Source organism: Pseudonaja textilis, unplaced genomic scaffold (assembly GCF_049901715.1).
Source record: "Pseudonaja textilis isolate UNSWEBS1 unplaced genomic scaffold, rPseTex1.2 PTEXSCF26, whole genome shotgun sequence".
Taxonomy (NCBI): domain Eukaryota; kingdom Metazoa; phylum Chordata; class Lepidosauria; order Squamata; family Elapidae; genus Pseudonaja; species Pseudonaja textilis.
This window is the reverse complement of record NW_028262877.1, coordinates 39,037-60,794: the sequence shown is the minus strand read 5'-3', so window position 1 is coordinate 60,794 and position 21,758 is coordinate 39,037. Positions and strand designations below refer to the sequence as shown.

At 39.9% G+C, this 21,758-nt stretch overlaps 2 protein-coding genes and 1 long non-coding RNA gene across 7 annotated transcripts in view; 2 read left to right on the top strand and 1 right to left on the bottom strand.

The window, feature by feature from the left end:
* The window catches only part of LOC148123655 (vomeronasal type-2 receptor 26-like), a 247,112-nt gene that overhangs the window by 188,753 nt on the left and 36,601 nt on the right, over positions 1-21,758 (top strand). The window lies entirely within an intron of this gene.
* LOC148123656 (vomeronasal type-2 receptor 26-like) overlaps positions 1-21,758 on the bottom strand; it is a 148,485-nt gene that overhangs the window by 94,571 nt on the left and 32,156 nt on the right. The window lies entirely within an intron of this gene.
* Positions 1-21,758, top strand: part of LOC148123657 (uncharacterized) — a 133,298-nt gene that overhangs the window by 88,247 nt on the left and 23,293 nt on the right. The window lies entirely within an intron of this gene.

Sequence of the window (21,758 nt, the reverse complement as noted above, 5' to 3'; positions counted from 1 at the left end):
TGGATTGGCTGTGTTCTGATTGGGTGGGGGTGGATACTCATTGGTTGGGGGTTTGGCCAAGCCCCCAACCAATCAAATCACACCCCCACTAGCAGTTAAAAGGAAGAAGCAGCTGCAAGTGCACATTACTCAGAGAAGTGCAAAGTCGAAGACACAAGACTGAAGATGATGAATGAGACTTCATCAAAACGTCACCTAGATACTTCAAATTTGACGCAGGAGAAAACCCGAATAACCAAAGATCCACATACAAATACCCGTGAAAACCTCAGAATACATATACATATACATACACACAAACAGACAGACACACACACACACACACACACAGTTTTTGTGGGTACTTACATGAATGGTATTCAGCTTTGTTCGGGTATTTTCCCACGTCAGTATGGTTGTGCTTTTAAAGTTGTAGCAACGTTTCGGCAGAATCTCATCTGCCATCATCAGGCTTCTGTATTGTGTTCATCTGTGAGTTAGACTTTTACAGTTGTTTCAGTTTTAAATTTGGGGCTAGCCTACTGCTGTGCCAGAATGTTTTTTTCTTCATCCTGATTGGTTGGGAGTCTTGGTCTGTGTTTATTGGTCTTGAAGTTTGCTGTGTTCTGCTTGATTGGTGTTTCTAATATCTTCTGCTTTTTTGTGGCTTTTTTGTGTCTTGATTGGCTGGCAACATTGTGTTCCTGTATTGAAGGCTTTTAGTGAAGCTTGGCTCTGAGTAAATGGATGGCTACCATTTGTTAGAAAGCTAGGTTTCATCAGGGTGCCTGGTTGGGGTGTGTTTGAGCTGGAGGTATTAGGGGGGATCTGTCTGTGCGCAGATGTTTGCCTGGCTAGTGGTGTGGAGATTTTTTTGTCTGTGAGTGCAGGCTTCCAAATAATTGAGGGTCTGGTGGAATCATCTCTTCTATTCATGCTTTCAGGTATTTTTTTTTTAATCTCTATGGCTTCTCTGATAATTCTGCGGCTGGGGTTTTCTATAGTGGCTAAGGATTTGGTGCCATTAAAGTTGGTGCTATGACCTTTGGCTTTCATTTGTTGGACTAGTGAGGAAGTGTGTTCCAGCTTTTTTACTGCATTTCTGTGTTCATCCAGGTGGGTACTTATTCTTCTATTGGTCTGTCCAATGTACGTGGCCGGGCATGATGCACAAGGGACTTCGTATATGCCTTGGTTTTCCAGGTCAATTTTAGCTTTGGGGTTTCTCTGGATGACTGCTATTTTTCTGTCTGTTTTGAAGGCAGTCTTGATGTGATGCCTGTGTAGTATCTTACTGATTATGTCTATAGTACCTCATATGTAGGGCAGGACAGCTGTTCCATAGGTCTGTTCATCTTCTAGGTCTCCATTATGTCTCAGTGTGTTTTTGTGGATCAAGCCGGTTATTTTGCTTTTGTGGAAGCCGTTGGCTGTCAGTACTTTATTTCAGGGTGCATAGTTCAGTCTTCATATGTGTGTTGTCTGCCAGGTGTTTGGTTCTACCAATTAGTGTTTTGGCCACGGAGTTTATCTGTGCTGGGTGGTGGTGGGATTGGTGTGTGTTTTCCTCTGGTATATGGTATGTCCTAGTGTGCCATCTGTTTTTTTGTAGATTAGTACATCTAGGAATGGTAGTTGTTAGTTTGTTTCCGTTTCCATGGTGAACTTGATTTTGGGGTGTGTGCTGTTTAGGTGTGTGAGGAAATTGTTTAGGTTTTGTTTTCCATGGGGCCAAATAACAAATGTATCATCGATGTAATTTCACCATAGTTTGGGTTTGTGGGTGACATTAGCCAGGGCTCTGGATTCAAATTCTTCCATGAACAGGTTTGCAATAACGGGTGACAGTGGTGATCCCATGGGGGCTCCTTCAATTTGCTTGTATCTTTGTCTTTTGTATATGAAATATGTGTTGGTTAAGCAGTGTTCTGTTAGTTCCATGAGGTGTTTAGCTGTTTGGTATTTATTTTTGATGATTTCAAGAGTTTCTTTTATCGGAACTTGAGTGAATAGTGAAACCACATCGAAAGTTTCAAGCAGATTTTCCTGTTCCATGTGTAGATCTTTGAGCATTTCCAAGAGGTGGAATGAGTTTTGTACATGTGAAGGTGCTGTTTCAGCATGGGGCTGTAGCTGCTTTGCTAGGTATTTAGCTAGGTTTTGTAGGGGTGCTCCTCTGGAGCTGACTATGGATCTGGAGGTATGCATTCTTTGTGTATTTAAAATAGAAACGTCTGTGAAAGTCTGACTCACAGATGAACACTATACAGAAGCGTGATGATCGCAGATCAAATTCTGCTGAAACGTTGCTACAACTTTAAAAGCACAACTGTAATGAAGTGGGAAAATACCCAAACAAAGCTGAATACCATAAATATATATTTATATTGCCAACGTGTAGCACAGAGCATTTGGTGGTCATGATTTGGAGTTGCCAACTGTTAGACCATTCAGACACATAATCAAGGTCTTTGTGAAGGATGGTAGCATTGACTGTGGTGTTGAATAGTTTGACATCATCAGCAAAGAGGACGCAGTTGCTAATAAGGTGATCACAAAGGTCAATTCCTTCCTAGCCTTGCCAGCCCACTTATTCTGCACCTGGCAAGGCCAGCAAGATTTTGCTGAAGGCCTTTGCAGTAGATTACAGAGCTTTGGAGCTCTGTTATCAGCTACAGAGGCCTTCAGGAAACCCTTGCTGGCCTTGCTGGCCTCAAAAGAAGTTCCCGAAGGCCTCTGATAGTGAAAAGGAGGCCATGAGCAACACATGCAAGTGAGGTGAGTCAATCTGGTGATTTTTTTGTGGCAATACATATATGAATAAGTTTCGATGTGGTTTCACTATTCACCTAAGTCCCAGTGAAAGAAACCCTACAAATCATCAAAAACAAATACAAACCACCGAAGCACCACACGGAACTTAAAGAACACTGCTTATCTAACACATATGTCATATACAAAGGACAAAGATACAAGCAGATCGAAGGAGCCCCCATGGGATCATCACTGTCACCAGTTATTGCAAATCTGTTCATGGAAGAATTTGAATCCAGAGCCCTAGCAAATGCCACCCACAAACCCTAACTATGGCTAAGATACATCGATGATACATTGGTTATTTGGCCCCATGGAGAAGAAAATCTAAACAATTTCCTAACACAACTAAACAATACACACCCCCAAATCAAATTCACCATGGAAATGGAAACAAACATCTACCATTCCTAGATGGTAGGATCTACAAAAAAACAGATGGCACACTAGGACACACCATATACCAGAAGAAAACACACACCAACCACTACCTAAATGCTCAATCCCACAACCACCCAGCATAAATAAAATCCATCACCAAAACACTAATTACCAGAACCGAACACCTGTCCTACATAAGAGGTACAACAGACAAAATTAGCAGGATACTACACAGGCATCACATCAAGACTGCCTTCAAAATGGACAAAGACTGCTGAAACATCGCTATAATAAAAGCACAAATATTAAGACATGGGAAAATACCTGAACAAACCTAAATAACACACACACACACACACACACACACACACACACACACACACACACACACGAGACCGGGTCTTATTTCCGGGGAAATATGGCACTTCTACTAAATTAAATTGATATGTTGTCTACCTTTTGGGCAGTTTTCAAGTCTTTATTTAGCAGTTATGTGTTTTTTTCTGCTACAACTTATTGTGCAAATTTTATTATTTACTTAAATTAGAATATTTTACAAAAGGATGGATAAAATCCTAAATTCTGGATTTGGTAGCATCCTGCATCTGCAAGAATACATCTCTCATTTCTTTCAAAACATACAAAAATGATAGTCTCAGAAAAACCTTCATCTTTTTATTGCCATTATGGAGTCTATTTGCCATGGTGATGCAGTGGTTAGAGTGCAGTACTGCAGGCTACTTCTGCTGACTGCTGGCTGCCAGGAATTTGGCAGTTCAAATCTCACCAGGCACAAGGTTGACTCAGCCTTCCATCCTTCCAAGGTCAGCAAAATGAGGACCAAGATTGTTAGTGTAATAGGCTGACTCTATAAACCACTTAGAGAAGGCTGTAAAGCACTGTGAAGTGGTGTATAAGTCTAAATGCTATTGTTATTTACATGTATTTATCTCCATTTGTTTGCAGGTCATCCTAGACTTACAACCATTCATTTAGTGATCATTAAAAGTTATAATGCTCCTGAAAGAATAACTTACAACTACACCTTGCACTTATAACTACTGCTGGATCCTTACAGTCAGGTGATCAAATTTGAGCACTAGGCAACTGGTATGTAGTTACAATAGATGCAGTGTCCTGGAGTCTTTTGTTTACCATTTGTAATCTTCCCATCCAGTTTTTCACAGCAAAGTCAATGGGAGAAGCTGGATTCACTTAATGATCATATAATTCACTCAACAACTATAACAACTTACTTACCAATCATGACAAAAAAAAAATGGACAGGTTTCACTTAACAACTGACTTGCATGGAAATGTTGGCCCCGCTTGTGGTCATAAAGTCACTGTTTTGCCTTCTTTGTATCTCCTCTGGGAATGCTCAGTAATGCATTATATTCAGAATGAGAATCCTTATATAAATGAAGACACTAACATTATCAAAATCATTGATGCATCAAAAATAATCTGCCTCCTAGGTGAGATATTACCTGAAAATACTGTAATTTTGAAGTTCTTGGGTGATCTCTAACAAGCACTGCTTGGAATTTCCTTCTGCATGAATAAAATGCATGCAAAGCATGTACCACAGCATAGACAGCATTGTAAACACTGTAGCTTTGACTGGTCATTCTCATTTCAAAAAAAGGCTGCGGAAGGCTTTCTAGTCTCTCATTGCCAGTACAGCTTTCAAGGTTCTCCTTGTCTGTTGCAGAAGCTGGAAATGAACATTTAAATGCTTGTTCCCAGAAGACTCTGATAAAATGATTGGTAAGAGAATGGGGATCCTGGAAGAGAAGGAAATTCTGAAATGTTGACATCTCTGAGGTGTGACTTGCAAAGGACAGGGCACCATGGAAGATCTGTATATTTAAACTATTTAAAAAGGGCTCCACTGAAAAATCCCAATGGGCTGTCATCACCCATACCTTGTGCACAGGCAGCCTCATCTCAAATTCAGCACAACTGAGCGCCATCTGCAATTTTAACATCATGTGAGCATCAGCACTGATAACACAGACTTTGACTTTTGCTTTACTCAGCAACAGGGCCATTTCCCTAAACATAACACTGAAATTAACAACCATGTCTAAAATATTGCTTTGGAGGGGCATTCGTTTAGAGAAGGCAGTGCATATTCCATTGTCAGAAAAGCTTTTCTCCAAGGTCTGCACAAATATTTCTCCTTTATCATCATCCATAGCCATGATCCCAATCCACTTCCATTGAAAATGCAGTAATAGGTTGACTATTCCTGTGTACTGATGTGCTTCATTAGGTACCATACGGTATAAGAAAGATGGATGGCTTATATCATTCACTGGTGGAGAATATACACTATAGGAGACCTAAAGGCCAACATAATTACATTATATAATAGGGAAATATAAAAAGGGTCAAGCACAAAAACACAGTAGTTTTCACTTTCTTTTTTAAAACAACATTTAATTAGTGTACAGCATACCCAAAGGCTGCTCCAATCACAAACTGACTCTATGTAACATTTAGTTTTCTCCATCCTTAACAGGAGCTAAAACAAACCAAAATAAATAAATAATAAAACACACTATTTGTTCTACATAACAAATTCCATATCATCATGACTTCTTTTATGTGCATTTAGACATACTATTTCTTTTGTTATCCATTTCCCATCTCTAGTTAATAATTCATGAAGTATGAATAATGCATGAAATGTTCCTCTATGTCTCCTAATTTTTCATTATTTATTTTTGATTCATTATTATTCCTTTTATTTCCCTGTTTACAATCTAAGAGAAGTCAGTGCCAACTAAATGCTACCACCTAACCAGAGGTGGGATTCAGCTGGTTCACACTAGTTCAGTTGAACCAGTAGCTATTTTTTTTGCAGTTCAGTGAACTGCTGAATCCCACTACTGATCGCCATGCCCAGCCACTCAACCACCCCCTCCCAGCTACTCCTTGCCTGGCCCCCTGACTGCCTGAGTGAGAGGGTGAGGCTAATGGCAGAGGAAGGAGACTAACTCTAGGCCTGCTGTTCTTGGCTGAAGGGGTGCCTGTGGGGAACGCGATGAAGCTCATCCATCTTTTGGGCCAGGCTCTCAGCTTCTGCAGTGCCTCCAGATGAAAGATTTAAGAGAAAGCACCTGGTCCCGGAACACAGCCCTCTATGACAAAGCCCTTTCCAGTAAGTCTTGGATGACCTGATCCATCCCAGGGGCTTAAGGGGCTCCAGAGTTTTCACACACCTCTGTCAGCCTGAGTGTCCTGTCCTTCAGATCCCAATGGGGCCAATGCCTGGCAGCGGCACTCCTGGTAGGCAGGTAGATGACCTGGTCCCAGCATGGCATTCTCCCATGAGGGCTGCTTTTTTCCCCACTTGCCTACCCCAAGTAGCAGTGTATCCCCCTGTTGCAGACTGGATGCAGGGCTGGTGGCTGAAGGGAGGGTTAGTGGGCGGCAGGAGGAGTGGAGGCCCTGCAGAAGCTGAGAACTGTGCCTGAAAGGCAGACAAGCCTCACCATGTCACCTGGTTCAGCCAAGCATTGAAGGTTTAGAAGATCTCTCTTCCCCGCCATCAGCCTTTGCACACACATACAGAGGATTTTGTACTCACTTCCTGCAATTTTGCACTCTCCCTGTAGCTTCCACAGCTGACATGCAGCATTCTGCTATGCTGCGCAAAGCAGCTGCACTTCAAAAGCAGGGAATAAAGATCAGTATGGGAGCCCGGTTGGGTGGATGAACCCAATAGCACCTTGTCACAGAGAACCAGTTTGGTCTCTGCTGATCTTCAGCACTACCAGTATGTTAGAACTGGGCTGAATCAGTAGAATAGCACCACTGGTATTAAATTATATTAATCCCACCACTGCACCTAAATTAACAATTAATATGAAACATTCCTTTTGTCATGTTTATCTTTTAGATAAGTTTAAAAGAGTTTTTAAAACATTAGTGGTTATTCATGTATCAGATTACTTTTGATCTCCTTCTCTAATGCAATGATAAGGAATAAAGAGCGCAAAAGGAACTAAGAGAAAGAAAAATAGAGGGAATAGTTAAGACCAGGGTAAAGAATGAAAACGGAAAGAAGATAATCATATATTAAAGATAAACACCAGTGAGCATTGTGAGAATGTACTTCCAACAAGGAAGCCCTTTTATGCATATTATCCATTCATAACTTGTATAATTAAATCAAGTTTTAAATTTCACTAACACTTTTATAAACAAATTTACCGCAGAGGAAATAAGAGGGAAAATAAATGCAACATCTCTCTCTTCCTGAAATATCACATTACCAGCCAAGGAGAAGGAAATTGCATCACATTAGGGAGGAAAATGATTTTGTGGTGCTGGCAATGAGATCTTAAAAGTCTTTGTATTCTCACACTAAATTTAGAAGAAGCTTATTTCTGCTCAGATCAACCTGCTTTTGGTACATCACTACAGAGAAAATCTAAACAATATTCTGTACATAATAAGTTTCTTAACAAATGCAAATACTTTCTTAATAAGTGTGGATAATAAATTTCTTAATAACCTTTTATTATTGGGACTCCATCATTGGGAGTTGAAGTCCACCAATCTTAATATTGTCAAGATTGAGAAATACTGTAATAGATAATAAATTGCTAAACAATACATGTGTAATCCACCTTACCTGAGGAATCTTGTAAATCCCTAAGATAGTAGCTATGTGAACAGAGGTTTCTGAGTCAGTACCCCCAATGACAGCTGCTGGTATCTTCTTGCTGCACTCATAGTTCAGAATAGTTGGCTTCTGGTTAAAAAGTAGGTTCAGCGTGTTCTGGTAAGTTAGCTGGGCATCAAAGTGGCTATCATAGATATGAAATCCCAGCGTCCTATTGGGTAAGATCATGCTGTTTCCATTGATTTCATTCACTGCAAACACCAAGGCTAGGGTGTGTTGATATTTTTTCAGCATCATACTAAAGTAAAAGACACAACTTGGGTAAGCCCTGATGTTCAGTGTTGTCATTTTCAATGCTACTCCTGCAATAGGTACCCTATATTTATTATTGGAGAACATTGGAAAATGAGAAACCTGACACTTGGAATGAAATTACCTTTAACTAGAAGACTAGTTTGTTTGCTTGCAATGGAGCTGCTTTTCTCCAATATTTCAACCATCCTAATGTGTGCTTAGAAACAAATGTTGCTTTATTAACTTATGCAGTGAAACTATTCAATGATGGATAGTTTTTCTTCTAGACCAGACCAAATTACATGCAAGCCAAGATGCTAAACTATCACTTGCTTCTCGCCACTCATAAGCTCAGAGAAATATGAAGATATTTCATTTCAATGATTTTTGAGCAGTACATCTCTGGATACAAATAGTGCTATGTATATAATACCAAGGATTTAAGCAAAAAACGATTGATCCAAAACTAAGGCAGGTTTTCCCACTTCACACAATCAAATCTAACATGTCTTACTGACTGATTTGATCCTATCAAATGTTAAGGAATGAACTCAGAGCATACCAGGAGATTTGGTAAATATCATAGAATCACAGAGCTAGAAGAGAAGTTTAGATCATAATATCCAACTACTTGCTGAGTGCTGGAGCTTTAAGTTTAAGCCAAATAGTTGGGTTAAAACCAAGAGCAATAAGATAACAGTTGCTGGGATGAAAACTAACATGGCTGCCACATGAGTGTTTTGGGTCTGACCACCATTTCAAAATCTCCTATTTTCTATTACCAGAAGGTCAGAATAAATGGATGAAGGAATAAAAATTATCTGATTTCTAGAATCTAGGTCAAGTTGCTGAAAGCATATCAATGGCACTGCCATAAAATAGCCAAGTACTACAGGAATCAGTGAGGATTTTCTTACACAGGTTCAACATCACATTTGGGTGTAGGGTGTGAGCTGAAGTCTATCCCTCCAGAAAAGGAGAAAAGCTGTGAAATGATCCCACCAATTATCACATCACCTGGCTGAAAATAGTGGTATTGCACTTTCAGAGATTCACGAATGGCACATATTGCAGAAGACATCACACAATCTGTTGCTGGCAACAGCAGCAAACACACAAGAAATCTTATGGACAAGAATGACCCTTTCATGCAGCAGGCATAAAGATTGCCCCTTAATTTAACTTCTACTGGCACTTTGATTGTCATCATTCAGCTATTTAGTATGCCATGGTCTTTACGATTCTGGATCCTACCACTAGATGTATATGCATTTGTCTTCTGAATCCATGGATGGATAGATACATAGATACATACATACATAGATAGATAGATAGATAGATACATACATACATACATACATACATACATACATACATACATACATACACTAACCTTCCCTTTGATCAGTTCAGCAGTTATATACCTGTATGCAATTAGAATGGAAAAGTGGTTTTTTTTTTAACTTTGAGAGTAATTATAATCACCTTAGATAATCATAAGGTACGCGGTTACATTTTCCAAAACAGTGAAGTCGGCAAACTCTCAGAGGTAACAACTCCTCCTTTTCTCCCCCCTCCTCCTCCATCACTGCTTTATGACTAATAATGACTGTTTTGTAGAAAGTTCTGGAGCTCCTAAATGAAATGAGAGCTACAGATTAGATTTATTAGGAATATAATCATATATAATCATATTTATATTTATTATTATTTTTTATTTATATTTATTATGTATAATTTATTATGCCTAAATTAATCCTAGATCTAATTATTAGATTTGACTGACTAGGAATAGATTTATTAGGTATATACATTTAATATATTTATAGCGTAACCCCTGAAAGCCCACGAGAGTCCAGATTCCTCTACACCCTTTCTGCACATACCCAGGCTCCCACCACTAAATGCATATGCATTGGTCTGCTGAATCTATAGATGGATGGATGGATAGATGGATGGATGGATACATACATACATACATACATACATACATACATACATACACACATTCATATATACATACACCAACTTTCCTTTCATCAATTCAAGAGTTATATACCAATATGCGATTAGAATGGAAAAAAAATTTTCTGCCTTAGAGTAATGATGATTTCATACTTACAATCTTAGATAATCATAAGGTATGCAGTCACATTTACTCCTCCTCCTTCTTTTCCCCTTCTGTCTCCATTGTTGGTTTGAGCCTTATGATTATTTTTTGTAGATTATAAAGTACTGGAGCTGCTAACTAAAAGGAAAGCTACATATTATATTTTTTTGGAATATAATAAATAAGTATATATTAAATGTATTAATTATAATTATTGGGAATATTTTTACGAATACATATGTCATAAATTATCCCTAGATCTTGTGGTGGTCTGACAATTGAAAAATGAGACGCAGGGAAAACGTCTGAGCAATTGCCAGCCCCGAGAGCACTCGGGTAGCAGTATTTATTAAGAAAATGCAAGTACAAAATCAAAACAATGACTTCAGCAGCATTATCTCAGCCAGGCCTCAGCGAAGGTGATAAAGTTCCCGTGAGAATATCCAGGCACCAAAGGTCTCATGGGAATGGCTCGGCTAGGTACTGTGAACCCCCACGCACATTCCTGGTCTCTAAGCTTTGCAGACCCCAACAGGATCAAATCACCCATCATAAAGACACTACTGCCCTCATGAGGAGCGTTTGTGATACCCCCAGATCTTACAAAGCTGTACAAGAACTTGCAGAATATGATGAATATATTACCACATTCCCTCCTTTTTTATTTATTCAAAGATAGGGGGTGTTTTAGTGGCATAATACACAGTTCCCTTGCAACTTGGTTTCGTACACTTAAAGCTGAGGCACACATTTGAAATAGATTAGGAATACATTGAATACAGCAACATAACATAATAAGTATAATAACAATTATTACAACTAATTGAAGCAATAAACGTAACCATGAGCTGTCAGGAAGCCAATCCCATAGCAAAGCCCAAAATGACTTATTGAAGCCATCTTTTCCTGCTTCGTGTTCAGCTATGCGGTCTTCCATATCATGAACAGTTCTTGTAATGTTAGGCTCATAATTATGTATAAAAATACAACAATGTGAATGAATTAAAGCACAAACTCCTCCTTTAGCAGCTAACATTATATCTAAAGCATAACGATTTTGTAAAGTAACTTGGCGAATTTCAGACACTTCTTCATTTAACATCTTAATATTCTTAACAGTATCATTAAACATAGCAACAGTAAAATTATTTAAAATATAAATATCTCTATAGTTCATAGCTATTCCAAAAGGTGGGTACATGCATACAAAGCCAACAATTAGTTACATTTAAACTCTTTGCTGCAATCCGAACGTCCTTGATGTAGGAATTTTCCTTCCTTAAATTATCACCAAGGTCTCTAGTTTCTGAGATAATAGCAGCTCTCCGCCTCCGTATTAAGAGTCCGTGGAGGCATAAGACGAATGGAAAAAGAAGTTGTGTAAAGTAACTTAGGCAACTCCAATTGACACCAATATTGTCCATAGTCTGAAACAGAAACATTAAACAGGATCAGAGTTGTAGCACAGGCTGAAGATATAATATCCTTATCAGGTCCCGAGTAAAGAATGTCTTGACCCTTATGCCAGGACCAATATGCTGGAAAAATCAAAAGATGCCGCTGTTTGCAGATTAATTTAGTCCGATTCCCCAAAGGAACCTGCTGCATACAAGTTGATAACCTCAGATAAGCAGTCATCTTTTCCCAGCCTTCACAGCGCCACGCCTGGATTGCCAGCATCAAGAGAATCAGGAACCACGGAAACGCCATCCTGAGAATCAGGAACCTCAGGAATGGAATCAGGAACCACAGGAACGCCATCCTGAGAATCAGGAACCTCCTTCACTGGCACCTGCGAAGGCGCTTGTGAATGATCAGGCCGAATGCAACGACCAGGAACCCAACGAATTTGACCAAGATGTTCTACTGCTGCATAACCACGTCCCCACGTAATCAGCTCAGCGGGAACCCATGCCGGATCCGGAAGGAATCGCACCAACACTCGAGGCCTCACTGCATCTGTAGAAGGGAAGAAAAATGCCTGCTGGCCGCGCGCAGGGGGTTACCAGACAAATTTAAAAATTTAAAGTATACAAAGCAAGATTTAAATGATCTTGAATTGCCGGAAGCCCCAGGAGCTTCCTCCTTTTTATTTAATTTAGCTAACATGTTCTTGAGCGTGCCATTATAACGCTCCACAATAGCTTGTCCTGTGGAATTGTATGGAATTCCAAATTTATGTTCCACGGACCACTGTTTGCAAAACTGATCAAAGACTGTGCTCCGATAAGCCGCACCATTGTCTGTTTTTAAAGTTTGAGGCGTACCAGCGACTGAAAATGTCTTAATGCAATGATTGATGACATGTTTAACCGCTTCACCTCTTTGAGGAGTAGCCATTAGAAATCCTGAATAAGTATCCACAGTCACATGTATATACTTCCAAGGTGCAAATGATGGATATTGAGTAACATCCATTTGCCAAATCATTGAGGGTTTCAACCCCTGGGGTTGACTCCCATAGGAATAGCCGTGCCTTGCTTTGAACAAGTTGGACATTGTTGAATTATGGCAGCAGCTTCTGCAGCAGTAAGCTTGAATTGATGTGCTAACGCTTTAGCATTTTGATGAAAATAACTATGGCTGTCCCATGGCTGGACAGTGAGAACTGAAGTTACAGCACTGTCAGCTTTGGCATTGCCTTGTGATAAAATTCCAGGCAATTTACTATGGCTACGGATATGGGCAACAAAACACACATTCACACGCTGCTCCAAACATCCTTGCAACAACAAAAGCAAACGTAGAATATTAGGTGATATTCCAGGAGACAAATAAGAACCTGCTACAAAGGGTAACAAATTATATACATACAAAGAATCCACTATTAGATTAAAATCCTGATTTTGAAAATTTTGAAAAGCCAAAACTACAGCAGCAAGTTCTGCCTGCTGGGCAGACTTCTGCTCTGATGTCACTTTTGTATGCCAAATTCCAGATTTATCTTTCCAAACACAAGCACCAAAAACTTTCCCTCCATCAGTAAAGACTGTAGGAGCATCTGATATACTGATTACTGATTTAGGTCACACCCTGTCCCATTGATCTCTTTTTTTGTTGACTTTGACCCCCCTCAGGAGCCCAACATTGCGCTTTAAAATGTCCAGGCTTCCCACAATTGAAAAAAGTTTCTTTTTTAGCATTTCCTGCCTGGAGAGCCAGAGCTAAAGTCTCCATGTTAAAAGTCTGACTCCCCACCTTTCTACATGCGTTTATCAAATCAGCGATCTCTCGCTTTCCACACGCAATAAGTGGATTCAGAATCTTTTTACAATCTACATTTGCCTGTTCTACTGCTAACTTCAAAAGCAATTCATTCCGGGCAAATTGATTGTCAATTTGCCTTTCAATAGCCACTTTCAATCTGCTAATGAAATTTTCATAGGGTTCATTGTTTCCTTGTTTGATGTTAGTAAAGGTCTTCTCACCACCTTCGCCGTCAGGGAGAGCCCGTACGGCTTGTAAAATTAACTGTGGGAGAAGAACGAACCCCTCCTCTGGCATTCCATCTCGCTGTTGATTTAAAGCAGCATCCACACCAATTTCTACTGGATTAAGTTGAATCTCCACTCCAAAATCTACCAAATCATCTCCTGATAATTCCCCTCTATCTGTTGCTTCTTGAATAGCTGCAGTAACTGCATCTACTTGAACTCTTAAAGGCAAACTCTTCTCTTCTGACAAAGTATTTTCAGTGTCTGACAGTCCTCTGGATTTATCTGGAGGTGCTGTCGGTGGCAATATACGTACCGCATTGTAAGGCGGCAAACCTTCTTCGGGGGGTGCTAGGAGCGGTTGTTCATGCGTAGCTAACGCATCCATAACCACCCTCCAGGTTAACAAAATTGAAGAAGGGGCACGAGGCTCCTCGTGCAAAAATTTCCCTATCTTTTTCCAGGACTCTACTTTAATACTACCTCCCTCTGGATAACACGGAATATGTTTCCAAACATACTGTAATAAGTCCTCAATTTCTTTCTTTCCTACTTCATGTCCTCTACTATGAACTCCAAACTTAAAACTATTCCCAGTGATCTCTCTCATTTCCCTAAGGTGCTTTGTCTGAGCTTTGAGAGACCTCCCCCATACTCACGAAAAGAATCTGTCTCCGTCCAGCGAAGAAGATGAGGGCCCAGTCGACGTCCGCGACGATGAGTATAGGATGCGGGAAACGTATAGCTTTCAAGCTATCACGCCAAAACGTATAGCCTTCCAAACTATCACGTCGGGGTCACCACTTGTGGTGGTCTGACAATTGAAAAATGAGACGCAGGGAAAACGTCTGAGCAATTGCCAGCCCCGAGAGCACTCGGGTAGCAGTATTTATTAAGAAAATGCAAGTACAAAATCAAAACAATGACTTCAGCAGCATTATCTCAGCCAGGCCTCAGCGAAGGTGATAAAGTTCCCGTGAGAATATCCAGGCACCAAAGGTCTCATGGGAATGGCTCGGCTAGGTACTGTGAACCCCCACGCACATTCCTGGTCTCTAAGCTTTGCAGACCCCAACAGGATCAAATCACCCATCATAAAGACACTACTGCCCTCATGAGGAGCGTTTGTGATACCCCCAGATCTTACAAAGCTGTACAAGAACTTGCAGAATATGATGAATATATTACCACATATCTAATTGTTAGATTTGATTTACTGGAATAGATTTATTAGGGATATAATCAAATAAATTTTTGTTTCATCTATTTTTTATTAGATTTCTTAGATTGGATTTATTAGGAATACACACACACACACATAATTTGTGTGTGTGTGTGTGTTCAACTTAGTGTCAATGAGAAGGATAATTTTGTAGGAAATATGCTATGCTTGAGATAAAAACAGTATCTTGCCTTTTGTGGTGGAAAGTATATTTGATAAAAGACACGTTTCCAAATTCCTACAGAGATTTGAAACCAAGAATTTGCTTTCCTTCCTCTACATTTTATGTTTTATACTTTAAGTATTTTCCACATATTTTCCTCTTCCTTATATGAAAACCTTGTAAATGTGTAAAAATATATTTGCTGCAAATGTGAGTAAATGATATGACTGATTTTGTAGCAACTGTTATATTTTATTAAATAATTAAACTAAGAATAATTTCTAGAAACATCAATCCCACAAAATAGTACAATATTTGATTTAGAGAAATTGCATGATAACTAAATCATGTTAGTATATATTGTGCTTGAATATGACATTGAAACTTGGCTGCTGAATGCACCAAGGTATATTGATATGACAAAAGTAAAACATATATAAGAATTTATTGGACATTCTGAGAACAGTTCAAAATGTAGTAAATAGTAACATGCCTCTGGCTGCTTAATGTATTTGTTGATAAATGTTAATAGCTTGCTGATGTAACTCATGAAATCTACAAAGTTCTACATAATATAAGAGCAGAATATTTGTGGGACCAACTTTCTCCAATTGTCTCTGCCAGTTCCACCAGGACTAACATGCTCTAGGTACTGTTTATTAGTATCTAATAGTATCCTAATAGTATGCCTTTTATATAACTGAACCTTTATGTAATTGCATCAACCTTTTCAAGTAGGATAGGTCACAAATCTGGTGGTGCAAGTATTCTCAGTACAATTACTTCCAGTGAGATAAATACAGTATCTTGCCCTTGTTCAGTTCACAAGATGCATTGCTTTAAGAGCTGAAAAAGTACTATTATAATCAACCATGTTTTCTAATGAGTGACATATCAATATTTTCAAGTAGTCCAGGCTGCAAAAATGATGCTGCAAGGATTAAAAGAATATTACTTTATTGTTATATGTTATATTTACAGACATTTGATAACTACTCCAAAAGATCTGCTTTCCCTATTTTAAGAGTAGTGTGACCAAGTTGGAGCTTTATTCTTTTCATACACTTTCTTTCTTCTCACAACTGAGCCACATTTTATCTCTCCTACTTTCTCCTCAAAGCCAGGACTAACTTTTTCAAATCAATGGATAGCAGTAATTGTTAATTTTTCATTTTTAGGTGCTCCTTTGTGTTGAGTTCTGGTCTGAGTAAAATTATGTAGCATTTAGGGGAAAAGATAGATCCCAGTATAGGAATATTGGAAGCCAAGATGGAGAAGATCTCCCCAGCTACCATGTATTTTCCTTTGGTGGATCTTAATGCTGTCCAAAAGTGCTCAGTCACTTATAACAACTCAATTTTAGTTCAGTACTTTGTCCTCTTCTCAAAAAGTTGTTAAACAGCAACAAGTTCAGATTTCTTCTTATCAGCTATCAAGCAAACTTTTCTCTCTTCACTGCAGGTCTCAGATTGACAAACCACATTTAACACTATCCAGAATTACTGTTATCTCCACTTCAGCTTGTGGTAATATATCCATCATATTCTGCAAGTTCTTGTACAGCTTTGTAAGATCTGGGGGTATCACAAACGCTCCTCATGAGGGCAGTAGTGTCTTTATGATGAGAGTTTGATCCTGTTATGGTCTGCAAAGCTCAGAGACCAGGAATGTGCGTGGGAGTTCACAGTACCTAGCCGAGCCATTTTCATGAGACCTTTGGTGCCCTGCTTTCTCACGGGAACTTTATCACCTTCGCTGAGGCCTAGCTAGATAATGTTGCTGAGCTAATGTTGAAGTCATTGTTTTGATTTTGTATTTGCATTTTCTTAATAAATACTGCTACCCGAGGGCTCTCGGGGCTGGCAGTTGCTCAGACGTCTTCCCTGCGTCTCCCATTTTTTTCAATTGCCAGTCCACCACAAGTGGTGACCCCGACGTGATAGCTTTGAAAAGCTATACGTTCCGACGTGATAGTTTGGAAGGCTATACGTTTTGGCGTGATAGCTTGAAAGCTATACGTTTCCCGCATCCTATACTCATCGTCATGGACGTCGACTGGGCCCTCATCTTCTTCGCTGGACGGAGACAGATTCTTTTCGTGAGTATGGGGGAGATTTCTCAAAGCTCAGACAAAGCATTTTAGGGAAATGAGAGAAATCACTGGGAATAGTTTTAAGTTTGGAGTTCATAGTAGAGGACATGAAGTAGGAAAGAAAGAAATTGAGGACTTATTACAGTATGTTTGGAAACATATTCCGTGTTATCCAGAGGGAGGTAGTATTAAAGTAGAGTGCTGGAGAAAGATAGGGAAATTTTTGCACGAGGAGCCTCGTGCCCCTTCTTCAATTTTGTTAACCTGGAGGGTGGTTATGGATGCATTAGCTACGCATGAACAACCGCTCCTAGCACCCCCGAAGAAGGTTTGCCGCCTTACAATGCGGTATGCGTATATTGCCACCGACAGCACCTCCAGATAAATCCAGAGGGCTGTCAGGCACTGAAAATACTTTGTCAGAAGAGAAGAGTTTGCCTTTAAGAGTTCAAGTAGATGCAGTTACTGCAGCTATTCAAGAAGCAACAAATAGAGGGAATTATCAGGAGATGATTTGGTAGATTTTGGAATGGAGATTCAACTTAATCCAGTAGAAATTGGTGTGGATGTTGCTTTAAATCCGCAGAGAGTGTGGAAGCCTTTACCTCTCAAGATTTTAAAGGAAGTTAAGCAAGCAGCAAAAGAGTATGGTGTTAGATCGCCATACACTCAGGCATTGTTAGAAGCAGTTGGCTATGGAAATAAAATGATTCCGGCTGACTGGAGAGCTCTATTTAATATGATTCTAACTCCAGCTCAATATTTGGTGTTAGATCAGAAATGGAGACAGCTGGCAGTTCAAAGGGGAACAGCAAATGTTACTCCAGATCAGCTTTATGGATCTGGTAATTTTACAACAGTGGAAGTACAGCGAGATGGAATGCCGGAGGAGGGATTCATTCTTCTCCCACAGTTAATTTTCCAAGCCGTGACGGCCCTCCCTGACGGCGAAGGTGGTGAGAAGACCTTTACTAACATCAAACAAGGAAACAATGAACCCTATGAAAATTTCATTAGCAGATTGAAAGTGGCTATTGAAAGGCAAATTGACAATCAATTTGCCCGGAATGAATTGCTTTTGAAGTTAGCAGTAGAACAGGCAAATGCAGATTGTAAAAGATCCTGAATCCACTTATTACGTGTGGAAAGCGAGAGATCGCTGATTTGATAAACGCATGTAGAAAGGTGGGGAGTCAGACTTTTAACATGGAGACTTTAGCTCTGGCTCTCCAGGCAGGAAATGCTAAAAAAGAAACTTTTTTCAATTGTGGGAAGCCTGGACATTTTAAAGCGCAATGTTGGGCTCCTGGGGGGTCAAAGTCAACAAAAAAGAGATCAATGGGACAGGGTGTGACCTAAATTTGTAAATAAGCCTATATCAGATGCTCCTATAGTCTTTACTGATGGAGGGAAAGTTTTTTGGTGCTTGTGTTTGGAAAGATAAATTTGGAATTTGGCATACAAAAGTGACATCAGAGCAGAAGTCTGCCCAGCAGGCAGAACTTGCTGCTGTAGTTTTGGCTTTTCAAAATTTTCAAAATCAGGATTTTAATCTAATAGTGGATTCTTTGTATGTATATAATTTGTTACCCTTTGTAGCAGGTTCTTATTTGTCTCCTGGAATATCACCTAATATTCTACGTTTGCTTTTGTTGTTGCAAGGATGTTTGGAGCAGCGTGTGAATGTGTGTTTTGTTGTCCATATTCGTAGCCATAGTAATTTACCTGGAATTTTATCACAAGGCAATGCCAAAGCTGACAGTGCTGTAACTTCAGTTCTCACTGTCCAGCCATGGGACAGCCATAGTTATTTTCATCAAAATGCTAAAGCGTTGGCACATCAATTCAAGCTTACTGCTGCAGAAGCTGCTGCCATAATTCAACAATGTCCAACTTGTTCAAAGCAAGGCACAGCTATTCCTATGGGAGTCAACCCCAGGGGGTTGAAACCCTCAATGATTTGGCAAATGGATGTTACTCAGTATCCATCATTTGCACCTTGGAAGTATATACATGTGACTGTGGATACTTATTCAGGATTTCTAATGGCTACTCCTCAAAGAGGTGAAGCGGTTAAACATGTCATCAATCATTGCATTAAGACATTTTCAGTTGCTGGTACGCCTCAAACTTTAAAAACAGACAATGGTGCGGCTTATCGGAGCACAGTCTTTGATCAGTTTTGCAAACAGTGGTCCGTGGAACATAAATTTGGAATTCCATACAATTCCACAGGACAAGCTATTGTGGAGCGTTATAATGGCACGCTCAAGAACATGTTAGCTAAATTAAATAAAAAGGAGGGAAGCTCCTGGGGCTTCCGGCAATTCAAGATCATTTAAATCTTGCTTTGTATACTTTAAATTTTTAAATTTGTCTGGTAACCCCCTGCATAGCGGCCAGCAGGCATTTTTCTTCCCCTTCTACAGATGCAGTGAGGCCTCGAGTGTTGGTGCGATTCCTTCCGGATCCGGCATGGGTTCCCGCTGAGCTGATTACGTGGGGACGTGGTTATGCAGCAGTAGAACATCTTGGTCAAATTCGTTGGGTTCCTGGTCGATGTATCCGGCCTGATCATTCACAAGCGCCTTCTCGCAGGTGCCAGTGAGGAGGTTCCTGATTCTCAGGATGGCGTTCCTGTGGTTCCTGATTCTGTTCCTGAGGTTCCTGATTCTCAGGATGGCGTTTCCGTGGTTCCTGATTCTCTTGATGCCGGCAGTCCAGGCGTGGCGCTGTGAAAGCTGGGAAAAGATGACTGCTTATCTGAGATTATCAACTTGTATGCAGCAGGTTCCTTTGGGGAATCGGACTAAATTAATCTGCAAACAGCGGCATCTTTTGATTTTTCCAGCATATTGGTCCTGGCATAAGGGTCAAGACATTCTTTACTCGGGACCTGATAAGGATATTATATCTTCAGCCTGTGCTACAACTCTGATCCTGTTTAATGTTTCTGTTTCAGACTATGGACAATATTGGTGTCAATTGGAGTTGCCTAAGTTACTTTACACAACTTCTTTTTCCATTCGTCTTATGCCTCCACGGACTCTAATACGGAGGCGGAGAGCTGCTATTATCTCAGAAACTAGAGACCTTGGTGATAATTTAAGGAAGGAAAATTCCTACATCAAGGACGTTCGGATTGCAGCAAAGAGTTTAAATGTAACTAATTGTTAGCTTTGTATGCATGTACCCACCTTTTGGAATAGCTATGAACTATAGAGATATTCATATTTTAAATAATTTTACTGTTGCTATGTTTAATGATACTGTCAAGAATATTAAGATGTTAAATGAAGAAGTGTCTGAAATTCGCCAAGTTACTTTACAAAATCGTTATGCTTTAGATATAATGTTAGCTGCTAAGGAGGAGTTTGTGCTTTAATTCATTCATATTGTTGTGTTTTTATACATAATTATGAGCCTAACATTACAAGAACTGTTCATGATATGGAAGACCGCATAGCTGAACACGAAGCAGGGAAAGATGGCTTCAATAAGTCATTTTGGGCTTTGCTATGGGATTGGCTTCCTGACAGCTCATGGTTACGTTTATTGCTTCAATTAGTTGTAATAATTGTTATTACACTTATTATGTTATGTTGCTGTATTCAATGTATTCCTAATCTATTTCAAATGTGTGCCTCAGCCTTAAGTGTACGAAACCAAGTTGCGAGGGAACTGTGTATTATGCCACTGAAACACCCCCTATCTTTGAATAAATAAAAAAGGAGGGAATGTGGTAATATATCCATCATATTCTGCAAGTTCTTGTACAGCTTTGTAAGATCTGGGGGTATCACAAACGCTCCTCATGAGGGCAGTAGTGTCTTTATGATGAGAGTTTGATCCTGTTATGGTCTGCAAAGCTCAGAGACCAGGAATGTGCGTGGGAGTTCACAGTACCTAGCCGAGCCATTTCCATGAGACCTTTGGTGCCCTGCTTTCTCACGGGAACTTTATCACCTTCACTGAGGCCTAGCTAGATAATGTTGCTGAGCTAATGTTGAAGTCATTGTTTTGATTTTGTATTTGCATTTTCTTAATAAATACTGCTACCCGAGGGCTCTCGGGGCTGGCAGTTGCTCAGACGTCTTCCCTGCGTCTCCCATATTTTTTCAATTGTCAGTCCACCACACAGCTTACTGTCTTGCTTTTCCTGCTGATCCTTCTGCCACCACTGATCTCTCACCACTTCTCCTCCAGTCCATCTGGGTTTTCTCTTCTGCCACAGCTCATTCCACAAATCACTAAAAAAGCACTCCCTTTCACTTCCTCATCTGCAGAAGAAGCCCAATGAATAATTTAGTCAAAAGCCGCTCCACCATCATTCTGCTGATTCATCCCTAGCCTCGTCCCTCTGTCAGGCTGTTCAGTCAGCCATTGCTGACTATCTTCCTCCTGGTCCATTTAATTAGCTGTTGTTGGTTTTCTAATCGTGTTCCACCACATATGCTGCTTGGAAGCATTCCACAAGATGCCCACACTTCCGGCTATCACTCCAGGATCTCCTTGACTCCAACAAGTCCCATGAACACAGGGAAAAAGTGGATTGATGAAGCAAAGATCTCCATTCACACTTCCACTCTCTCTGGCAACTGGCTCCACTTCCCAAATGGCTGTTCTTAAA